The 12,995-nt window shown below is 35.6% G+C and overlaps 1 protein-coding gene across 3 annotated transcripts in view; it reads right to left on the reverse strand.

The window, feature by feature from the left end:
• The window catches only part of CALCR (calcitonin receptor), a 2,888,559-nt gene that overhangs the window by 143,882 nt on the left and 2,731,682 nt on the right, over positions 1-12,995 (reverse strand). The window lies entirely within an intron of this gene.

The following is a 12,995-nucleotide window of genomic DNA, read 5'->3' on the forward strand; positions in this document are numbered from 1 at the left end:
AGACATGTTTATAGAGGGTAGAGTTGAACAAAATATTTACAACTATATGTCCACAACATACTCTAGATACCCCTGCATGTTTGGTATACCAACGATTCATAAAAATATGATAAATCCCCCCATGAGACCTTTATTAGATGGTTGAGGGTCTCCAACATATTCATGTGCTAAGGTTGTTGATTCAATACTACAAAAATATTTGATTCAGGAACATCAAATATGTAAAGACTCATGGTCATTCCTTAAGAAAATAGATGCTTTGGAATTTAATATGAATTATCATTTCCTCACAGTAGATGTGAATTATTTATATACATGTATTCCTCATGATATAGGGATTGAATGGGTCAGCTTGGTATTAAAGAAAAATGGCGCTTCTGAAAATGAGATTGTATTAGTTACTGAATTGCTAGAGCTTATACTTGACAACAATTTTTTTATGTTTGGTGACAACTTTTACTTGCAAAAAGTTGGTGTCACCATGGGTTCCCCATGTAGGGCAAGTATATCAAATTTAGTAATGGTTCACTGGGAACTGGAATATGTGTTCAAAAACACAGGTCTTAATGACCAGATAGTTTTTTACACCCACTATCTGGATGATATTTTCATCCTTCTTAATGGTGGCGCTGAGATTAGTAACTCTATCTTGAATCAATTCAATGGGTCAACTCAGTTTTTGCAGTTCACTTCTATATATAATACGGAATAGCTTATCTTGATATTTGGTTATCCAAGAATAGTGAACTAGGATGTTTTGTAGCTAATATTTACAGAAAAAGTTCATATTCTAATTCATTTTTACATTTCTCAAGTTATCACCCATATCACCAGAAGCAAGCCATTATTAAGGGTCAACTGGTGAGTGCCACACATATTGTCAGCCAGAACCAAGATTTCATGGAAGAATGTCAATTATTGAAATGTATGTTCCTGCATAGGACTTACCCTGAAAGCTTGATAGACAACTTAACAGACAAAGTTAAATATAAGAGATCCAGCAGTAAATATAAACCCTTATTATGTATTAAACAAGGGTTTACTGAGCAACCAATAAATTTAGACTTAGATTTGTCAAACAATATAGAACACACTCCTGCTGGTTCTAGTTTTTTTGGGCCGAGATTCATCACTACATATAACATACATAGTTACTCCTGTATGGACATCATCCAGAAAAACTAGGGCTTGTTTAAAACTAACCCTAATATTTGTGTTAAAATGGGTGAAAGGCCTAGAGTTATATTTAGGAGAGGTAAAAACTTGAAAGCACTAATTGAACAACAATGTCGGACTCTCCCTAAAACAACAGGGATGTATAAATGTCAAAATTGCAATTATTGCAAGTTTGTGGATGTTACGAATTTGTTTACAGTGAGAGGCTTTCATTTTAGATTAAAATCAAAGTATAATTGTAATTCAAAGATGGTGGTTTACTTAGCTAAATGTCAATATTGTCCTGCATTTTACATTGGCAAAACAGAGCGGAGGCTCCATGAAAGAATGTATGAACATCAGTATGCCATCAGTAGGAAGAAGCAGGACAATGCTTTAGCCAAGCATGTTCAAAGTTATGTAAATCACAGTTTTAAATTTTTGGTCATCAACCAGGTTCAACAAGACATAAGAGGTGGCCCTGCTCCATTATGTCTGGAAGAATTGGAGTTAGCCTGGCAGATTACATTAAATGGTTATAACTACCCAGGCTTGAACGAGACATGCTCTATAAGCAGTATTTTTAAAACTGAAGAGTTTAAAGTGATAAAATGGAGTTTTGTAGTATTAACCCAGTTGTACATTGATTGTATGTTTTTATATGTATTTATTAATTGGTGAATTTAATGTTTTCATCATGTTATATATATTTTTATTTTTACATTTTTATTTTTTACATTTTTGTAATTTAGTTGTTACTTATGGATATGAATAGGCATGCAATAGTACATTTACTGTTTAAAGTACTATCTTTGAATTTCTTATGGTTGAGTATGGTTAATTATGGCATGGTTGAGATCAAAGTTTTGAAACTTCAAAATGTAAATTAAAAAAATCTTTTTTTTTCTTTTACATTTTTCCAGGGGGGGGCAAGCCCCCCTGTACCCTCACCCCCTTCTAAGTAAACATACTGTCACTGAGATCACTCTACAGCAAGGAAAAGAGTAAATAATACCATTCCAGTCTTTACAGCAATCTCCATTTAAATGGTTTGAAGTTTCAAAACGTTGATCTTATGGTTTCATCCATAAGAAATTCTAAATTATGGAATTTCAAAATGTAGAAGTAGACCATACTTATATTTATATAATATTTGATTATATATATATATATATATATATATATATATATATATATATATATATATATATATATATATACATATACTATAATGATTTGTATCACTTCACTGAAGGACTATTTCACTGACACCAATTTCACTGAGACCAAATCACCTAAAACTCATTTCACCTAAAACTCATTTCACCGACAAGTAGTACTCTAAGGCAAGTCAAAGGTATATATCCTTTTCCCCACTGTACTGTGATCCTGGTGTTAGTATATATAGTTAGAGTGTGGGGGGGCTAAGAATCATATGTGTGATGCTTGGAATAGCTGAACTGCATATACTAGGTCCTAGGATGTGGTACCTCGCAGTTTTTCCTCTATGCCACGATCGGTGATCTAGAAGTTAGTACATATGGGAATCTGGGGTTTAGATGTACAGCCACCATGATGGGGTATAGTGGAAAATCCTATACAACATATTAAAGGTGTAGTTCTGTCTCAGAATTTGCTGTTTTTCCAAATCACAGTTTACTTTTCAGAAAATCAGTCCTTGCATGATTGAGAGTCACACTTCCTACAGGGAGTCTCTCAAACCATATGTGAAGAAACTAATTGCAATTTACTATCCAGTGTTAGCTTTTACTGATGTGTGGAAAATTCTTTATGAAGATTTAAATATTGCTGCATTTAATAAAATATGCATTCCATGTTCTTGTGTTGGGTATGAAGTCCCTTTTTGGTTTTCATGGCATTTAGCTTAGCCAGTTATTCAGTGCCTGCATACCCTAAGACAAAGTTATACTTTGCAGTGGTTAACAGGAAAGACAGTAAGAAGATCGCAGATAAAAAACACATGAAACAAGAAAGCAGCATAAAATTTATGCAAAGGATTGAGAAAGGCATGACAGCAGCGACACCCGTAATACTGACTAAAAATTATGTATGCGCTTCCCATCTCCATTAGTTGCTCTTCTGTGTGTATTCCAAATTGCTATAAGTAGAACAAGCAGATTTACTGCACCAAATCCAAAATGGTGTGCATGCAGATAACAGTTAATTTATTATGTGGAACATACACTAATCATGCACCAAATGCACCGTGGTATCAATGCAGATAAAAGCTAATTAATTCTGTGGAACATAAACTAATCATGCACCAAATGCACCGTGGTATCAATGCAGATAAAAGCTAATTAATTGTGTGGAACATAAACTAATCATGCACCAAATGCACCGTGGTATCAATGCAGATAAAAGCTAATTAATTGTGTGGAACATACATTAATCATGCACCAAATGCACCGTGGTATCAATGCAGATAAAAGCTAATTAATTCTGTGGAACATGCACTAATCATGCCCCAAATGCACCGTGGTATCAATGCAGATAAAAGCTAATTAATTCTGTGGAACATACACTAATCATGCACCAAATGCACCATGGTATCCATGCAGAAAAAAGTTAATTAATTCTGTGGAACATACACTAATCATTCTCCAATGAGCACACATGAAACAGGCAGAGATAGTGAAGAGACAAGAACGGTAAAACAATTCAGATGTTGTGACTCATCAGTAGCAACTGGATAGTTCATCACAGCACTTATAAAAATATGGTATAAGGAAAATTATAGTAGAGTTATAACAACACAAACACATTGTCTCATACGCTCCTCATCTCTTCCGGTGTAGGTCATTCAAGGAAAACACCAAGATATATTTGCTTCTTCTTGGCGAAATGCATATTGCATATTGCAACAATTTGAATTGTCTAGTTTCTTGAAGCCTTCTTACCAGAATTTTGGTGTACAGATTACAGCAAACTAAACATATGTTTTTTCCAGAGTCTGGTGATATCTAACATGGATATTAAAAGTAATTTTATGAGAACTAGCATTTTATAACACACACACACACACACACACACACACTCACATGCACACACACACACACACATATATATATATATATATATATATATATATATATATATATATATATATATATATATATATATATATATATATATATATATATATATATATATGGGTTTACTTTGTACGAAGTTTCAATACTTCAAAACCCACTTGGTTGAGCCCTGTTGTTCGAAGTACCAAATGTTCAAAAATGAAGCATGGAGATCACAATACAGAGCTGCATGGGAATATTCCATTTTCCTTGCTGTAGTGCGATCTTGGAGTTGGTATATTTAAGTAGGGGGATGTGGAGGCACAGCCCCCCAAATGGGGGGGGGGGAGCAGGGGGGCTTGCCCCCTTGCAAAACACGTTTTCTGTGTTTTTTTTTTTTTTGTTTGTTTGTTTTTTTAGTCAGCTAATCTGGCGACTAGGCTTCAGCGAAAGTGCACTTTCGTTGAAATGCACTTTTGCTGAAGTGGGCATCTACTTTGTTTGTTTGATGTAAAATGTATTTTTGAACAAAGTAGATCCATATATATATATATATATATATATATATATATATATATATATATATATATATATATATATATATATATATATATATATATGTGTATACAGTGGATATAAAAAGTTTGCACACCCCTGTTAAAATGCCAGGTTTTTGTGATATAAAAAAATGAGACCACAATAAATCATTTCAAAACTTTTCCCACCTTTAATGTGACCTATAGCCTGTACAATTAAATTGAAAAACAAGCAGCAAATCTTCAGGGGAAAAATATAAAAAATAAAAAGCGTACAATACGCTGGTTGCATAAGTGTGCACACCCTTAAACTAATACTTTGTTGTGTGTACACACCCTTAAACTAATACTTTGGTGAAGCACCTTTTGATTTAATTACAGCATTCAGTCTTCTTGGGTAGGAGTCTATCAGCATGGCACATCTTGACTTGACAATGTTTGCCCACTCTTCCTTGCAAAAGTGCTCCAAATCTGTCAGATTAGGAGGGCATCTGTTGTGCACAGCACTCTTCATGTCACCCCACAGATTTTCTATTAGATTTAGGTCTGGGCTCTGGGCTGAGCCATTCCAAAATGTAATTTCCTTCTGGTTAAGCTATTCTTTTGTTGATTTGGATATATGGCTGGGGTCATTGTCATGTTGAAAGGTGAAATTCCTCTTCAGCTTCAGCTTTCTAGCAGATGACTGAAGGTTTTGGGCAAAAGTAACTGGTATTTGGAACTGTTCATAATTCCCTCCAACTTGACTAATGCCCAGTTCCAGCTGAAGAAAAGCAACCCCAAAGCATGATACTGCCACCATTATGCTTCACCATGGGGATGGTGTTCTTTTGGTGATGTCAAGTGTTGTTTTTGCACCAAATGTACCTTTTAGAATTGTGGCCAAAAAGTACAATCTTGGTCTCATCAGACCATGACATATTTTCTCACATGCTTTTGGGAGACTTGATGTACTGTTTTGCAAATTTTAGCAGGGCCTGGATGTTTTTCTGTGTAAGAAAAGGCTTCCCTCTTGCAATCCTACCCCATAGTCCAGACATGTGGAGAATATGGGAGATTGTTGTCACATGTAATACACAACCAGTACTTGCCAGAAATACCTGCAGCTACTTCAGTGTTGCTATAGGTCTCTCAGCAGCCTCCCTGACCAGTTTTCACCTTCACTTTTCATCAGTTTTGGAGGGATGTCCAGTTCTTTGCAACGTCACTGTTGTCCCATATTTTCTCCACTTTTTGATGACTTTCTTCAACATGTTCCATGGCATATCCAATGCTGTGGAATTTTTGTTTTTTGTATCCTTCTCTTGACTGCCACCTTTAAGCAATGAGATCCCTTTGATTTGTAAGGTCTCTGTGAACCATGGCTTTTACTGTAGCAGGCAACTGAGTAAATGTCAGGAAAATCCTACTAGGACAGCTGAACTTTATTTTGGGTTAATCAGAGTGTCTTTAATTGATAGCAGGTGTGTACCTAAGAAGACTGAATGTTGTAATTAAATCAAAAGGTGCTTCAACAAACTGTTAGTTTAAGGATGCTCACACACAACAAAGTATTAGTTTAAGGGTGTGCACACTTACGCAACCAGCATATTGTACATTTTTTTTTTATTTTTTATATTTTTCCCCTAACAGATTTGTTTGCTTTTCAATTGAATTGTACACATTATAGGTCACATTAAAAGTGGGAAAAGTTCTGAAATGATTTATTGTGGTCTCATTTTTTTAAATCACAAAAATCTGTCATTTTAACAAATGCGTGTAAACTTTTTATATCCACTGAATATATATATATATATATCTCACAGTCCATGACCTTATTATTTGCATGTAATGTTAATGAGAGTTGGGGCCAGTACTTCTTGCTTATGTGATATATTTTGTATGTGTTTGTATATGCAGGGTTGGATCCATCATAAGACAAAGTAGGCAGCTGCCTGGGGCTCCGTAATGGACATCAGGTCCCATAATGTTACAAAAAAAATTGCATCACTCTCAGCCACAATTAGGAACAGTTAATGTTCAGTTGCTCTCTCCCTCTCTCAATCTCAGTCTCTCATTGACTCAAATGTCAATCATTGACTCAAATTGAGAGCGAGGCTTCTTGAATTTTCACTGTCAAACACAATATTTTTGCACAATGTAAAGAAAGTTTTGCTGTGTCAAAGAAGCAAGTTTTCCATATTAATGTGAATAAAAAGCAGGTAAATTAGTTTACAATTTGCTGATGCTTGTGTGTGTGTGTGTGTGTGTGTGTGTGTGTGTGTGTGTGTGTACATGCGCACACGCATTTATGTTTGTGTGAGCTTGTGGGTGTGGGTGTGTCTCTCTCTCTCTCCCTCTCTCTCTCTCTCTCTATCTCTCTCTCTCTCTCTCTCTCTAAGAGCTATCAGACCTTTGTACAAACAACTTTCCAGACTGACCATACAAGCACACCATTCTGGTAAGTCACTGAGAATTATCAATGATGCCAGTCATAAGGATTTAAAGACTGTTATTATACAATCCCTTTTCTACACTGTACTGCAATCCCAGAGTTGGTATATATAGCTAAGGGGTGTGGGGGTGTAGCTTCTCACTTAGGTGGCTTTTATTTACTCTAGTGTGTGTTTCGTTGAAGTTTGGGCAAGTGATTCCCTAGGAAAAATTCTCCATTTGGGTATTTTGGTTTCACAGTTTTCGTCTCATGAAAATGAAATTGGATGATATAGCCACTCAAGTATTAGAAGTAGATCTGTATGTACATATTTTATATATATAGATATATATATATATCTATATATATATATATATATATATATATATATATATATATATATATGTGTGTGTGTGTGTGTGTGTCTGTGTCTGTGTGTGTGTGTATATCTGTCTGTCTCTGAGTGTATATAAATACTTAGTTTCTGCATCCCAGAGTAGCTATAGTGTAATGGAAAGAAATGATTGCAGTAAACAGGAGTATCATAGCATGAACTGTGTTCTTCAGGTATGATCCTTGTCTTGTTGATAGCTGACAGTATGTTTAGCTGGGAAAGATGCAGCCTCTACCAGTTTAATGTCAAAACATTAACTATGATGCATTTTTTACTTAACTTGTTTTTGCAGGCAAATGAATGTGAAATGCACTATGCTGGATTACAATAGTTTATCTGGAACTTGATGTAGATGAGTTCAGCTATGAGCTGTTAATGAGCTACATTGTATAGTGTAGGGTTTGATTCCCTGTGTTTGTCTGAGAAAGTCCTTTCACCAGAGCATGCTCTTGGACTACCCCTGAAAAGAGTTGCTGTTTCTAGTGGGTGTCTCAAGCTGTTAGCACATATTTTAAATTCATTTGTGCTTCATATAGCTGCTAATTAGTACTTTACCATATGCTATTCAACTATCAATCTAAGAATGTCTTTTGTAGCTGAATTGGTTTTCAGATGATTTTGCAATAAATGTCAGTTTCAAAGGAAGTAAAGTTTAGTGGTGGACATGGTAAGTCTGTTTTTATTGTGAGAGTATTTTGTTTTGTGATAATTGTAAAATTAAAGAACACATTGGTATACCCACTCTGATAGGTTTAAACAGTGTTTTATGAAAATGGGGAGAAACAGTCACATAATGAGATATTGGTATGTCTGTATATGTGGTAGAGTCTGGTCCACCATCCTGCCCAGGGGCCCATTTGATCAACATCCAGCTCTATCTATATGACTAAGTGTACACCCACCCTGTTGTAGTAACTGATTCCTCTTTCTGTTCTCTGTTTGTCTATTAACAGGACAAATGCACCTAGTTGTAGCCCTGCCTTTGATACACCAAGCGTATATGTTGAATGAACCACACAAACATTACAAAGGATACAGTCACCCTGTCTAAAACACAGCTAATTACAGCTCAGTATTCAGACAGATACAAATACAAGTCATACTAAAGAAATTCTAGATTTTAAATCTTACTTGACTTTGTAGTGAATTGCTGGAGACATCTGTTTTGCACATGGATGACTGATTTACTCCTATTATAGCTCCTAAATTTGTTCGTTATCCATGCCACATGGCTGCTGAACATATGCATGATTTTACATGCTGAGTATTCAAAAGATCCAGAAAACAAATCTGAAATGTACATACATAGGGAGAGTATAACACCGATAACATTTGCAATCAGTGGGAGTTATGAATGGGATTTTCTCTCTCAAGATAACTCTTGCTTTAGTCTCAAGATAAAACTTGCCTATTTGGGAAGAAATTCTCACCCGCTCCATGTTGTACAGGAATAAAACCTGACAGCTATTATTGTTGTGTTACAATGGAGTCAGGGGAGTTGGTTTATCTCTTGAACTTAGCACATGAATAATAACACAGAGAAAGGAAGATTTGGTTCTTCAAGATGTGACTCAGAACATAATCACAAAGACAATGCACCACAAGGAATTAAAAGAAAAACAGTGCATCAGTGATAGACTCTCGCAGGACAAGAACTTTCAAGGTGCAAAAAAAAATAGTAAAAAAGATAGGAAAATTATATTTTATTGGCATATGAGAGAAAGCAACAGCTTCAGCACAGGTAGGCAAGAAAGATTTAAAAGCAATAAAAGAAATGAGCGAATGAAGGTCTAAAGTGTTCCTCAGAACATAAACAATGTTTTTAGTCTGTATTCATTCAGCTGTGCTGTCAATAAGTATTACACAATCTTAAGAAGTTACAATAGCTTAGAGTAGGACAGAAGTGCATTTATGGAAGCAGCATACGTAAAATGGCTCTCAAAATTAATCATATATATATATATATATATATATATATATATATATATATATATACATATAGGTTTACTATTAAAATGTCGAACGGCACTACGTCGACTCTACTATAGTCGAACACGGAAGTTCAAAAATAGTAATGTCGACATCAAAAAAACAATCTAGGACTGTGTTTTAACATGGGTCGAGGTAGGGGAGATGTTTGTAGTTCAGAATAATACTGAACACCTACCTCGACCCATGTTAAAACCATTCCTAGATTATTTTTTTGACGTCGACATTACTATTTTCAAACTTCCGTGTTCGACTATAGTAGAGTCGACGTAGTGCCATTCGACATTTTAATAGTAAACCATATATATATATATATATATATATATATATATATATACATACATATATCATGTAATGCAGTGCTATAGGAAAGGAGCTGATATACATATAACTGCATTGCTGATGGTGTTAGCAGCTTGTATTACTGCATTGTTTGAAAATGAACTGACTGAGTGTAGCCCTACAGCAGTGGACCTGAGAAAATGAATTGACTGAGCGTGGTCTTACAGCACTGGATCTGAGATAATGAAATGACTGAGTATAGTCCTACAGCAGTGGACTTGAGATAATTAACTGACTGAGTATAGTCTTACAGCAGTGGACTTGAGAAAATGAGTTGACTGAAGATAGTCCCACAGCAGTGGACCTGAGATAATGAATTGGCTGAATGTAGTCCTACAGCAGTGGACCTGAGAAAAGGAACTGAGTGTAGTCCTACAGCAGTGGACCTAAGATAATGAATTGGCTGAATGTAGTCCTACAGCAGTGGACCTGAGATAATGAACTGACCAAGTGTAGTCCTACAGCTGAGGACCCGAGATAATGAAATAACCAAGTGTAGTCCTAGCAGTGGATATGAGAAAATGAAATGACCGAGTGTAGTCTTACAGCAGTGCAGCTGAGAAAATGAATTGATGTGTATGAAGGGAATGAGGACAGGAAAGGGATACTATGTCCAGTTTGCACCAGTAGAAAAAAATACTGAGGCTTGACTGTTTAAGTCTCATACTCCAGCAGAACACAGTTTTCACTAAAGAAGGGATTTATAATCTTGGATACACCCATGCAAGTTAATCCATTTATTTAATCTGGACTCCAGTGACGTGTAAACTGGGAAAATGGAAAAGTTCCTAATTTCTTACTGAACATTTGAAAAGATCTGGCCAGCTCATCTATTGATCCTGGTGTACGGACGTGGACCTGAACTAGTTTTGTATTAGCAACATGGATATAATAAATAGAATGAAATGGAAACCAAAATAATGTAACTTAATTTTTACAGGGACATAGGTTTGTTTTAAGAACAAACCTTGTGAATTACTGCATTACTGACTTTACAGAGGTGCTAGAATTTTTTTCTTTTCTTTGTTTTGTTTTGTGAAGTGGACAGAAAACATTTCTAAAAACACTGATTTAGCAAGAAGATTTAGAATTATCTAGGTATTATAAATGCAGGGTCTAAACAGCCAGCTCCATGGTGCAGGATGGCAAAACCCTGACTGTGACCCTGCAGCATGATTTCTGGGGACCCAACCAATTTGCTTCAGATAATACTGACTTGCCCTACTGGGAATGGTAAAAGATGGTAACTAAATCCAAGGAAAAATAGACACCTGGTGAAGGCTGGATGTCACGGCAATTTACTAGATGTTTGGGCACTTATTAATGTTTACTCTGTAGGCGGAGGATATGTGCATGCATAGAAGACAGTATAACACTTAATATGGGACTGTGGGATTTGTGCACATTCTAGGAAATCACAGGGGAAGGTGTCAGTCTGACAGAAAATCCCTACTCTAGTTTTCTAGCAAATCACTGGCAAATCCACTTATGTTACTTTTATAATCCTATATTGCACTATAGGTCATTCATTGAATCTAATGTAATAATGATTTGTGTTATTGTATACATCCATGTATGTTATTTTTGTAATCCTATATTGCACTAGAAGATTATTTGTTGACTGTAATGTACCAATGACTTGTGTCATTGTTCTGCTGCTGTTACAATTGTATTGTAAGAACTTCCTTATGGAGTTTTCTCCCCAGGCCTCCACTGAAAATGGGCTCATCTAGGTCCAGTGGACCTTCCTAGTAAACAAATGCAAATAAATAAATAAATAAATAAAATCATTGAGGACTGAAGTCAGAAAATAATAGCAGACATTTAAGTTTCAGACTTCATATCCTTCAGAAAACTCATGCTAATGCAACATCTGTTAGTCTCTCAATTTTCTAAGTTTGTAAGAGCAATATTTAAAAAGTATCCCCATTTTAAGGTCTTCGTCCCTCCATTATTTGTAGCTTTGTCCAGATTTCTTGCTCTAAGAGGCTGAGAAATATCTCCATACCCCCTCTTTAAAATGGAAGTTAGCTCTTATGTACTATTGGTATATAGCTGTCTTACCTACTATAATTTAGACTCTGCCCTTAAATGTGGGTGGCCTGGGCCTTGTGCTGGAAGGAACCAGATCGCCTGATTGTTTGGATGTGGAAAGACCTAACACAGGAGTAGATAACTGAACCAGGTAGATAGCCTTCATGGCTGCCTGCATAAAGGCCCCCCCCCAGACAACTGTGAAGTAGCTCAAGACTTATGAGAGAGGGCTTGATGGCTGACAGGTGTGATGAGAGGAAATGCTGAGGGAAAAAAAAAAACCTGCATGGTCTAGAGTGTGAAAAAATAACTTTATATCCCTGCTGAAGTTTTAAAGACTGTAATTGCAATGTTCAGTGCAATGAGACTCTATAACTGAAAAATAACGTGAAAACTATACCTGTCAAAATGTTAATTTAACAGTTTGGCAATTACATCACTAATTTGCAATTAATTACCTATGTTAATCCAGCAGTATTGGAGCTGGAACCCAGAATGACATAAATGCCCCCTGTCATTCCATGAATATTAATGCCATAAACACAGCTTACTACATTTAGTCTTCCACATTCAAAAGCAATATTTAAAATTTGATATTCTTTTAAATGCTTCAAAATACACTTATTTGTTTGAAAAGAAAAGCATGTTTCAAGTCTTTAAACATCATTTTAGGTATGAAAGGTACAGCAAATTACTACACACATGCAATGCTTTGCTATACATATACTGATGAGGAGGCAGGGACCTTCCAACACTCGGAAAACATTTTTAAATTAGCACAACGGCAGGGGTTAAGGGATAGTCATGATATTAGTGACTCCACAAGGTATTTTTTAAATAACTGAGCATGCAAACAGACTCAAATATAAAACATGCATTCTGACAACTCTACAAACAGTTCTACAGAAGTCAAAATTCTCACAATAACATTAAGAATGGGAGGGGAGGTAGGATAAAAAATCCAGTTAATTTAACCTTTTTTTGTTACTGCTGTTCCTGTGTCCCTTAAGCCTGTTTCCTGTTGCCAGGATTAGAGGTCATTCTGCATTTTTTTGTACTACCCATTTCTTTGCTAATATAGGTTTAAATAAATATAA

Source organism: Protopterus annectens, chromosome 3.part1 (assembly GCF_019279795.1).
Source record: "Protopterus annectens isolate FY-2018-M chromosome 3.part1, PAN1.0, whole genome shotgun sequence".
In the NCBI taxonomy this organism is placed as follows: Eukaryota; Metazoa; Chordata; order Ceratodontiformes; family Protopteridae; genus Protopterus; species Protopterus annectens.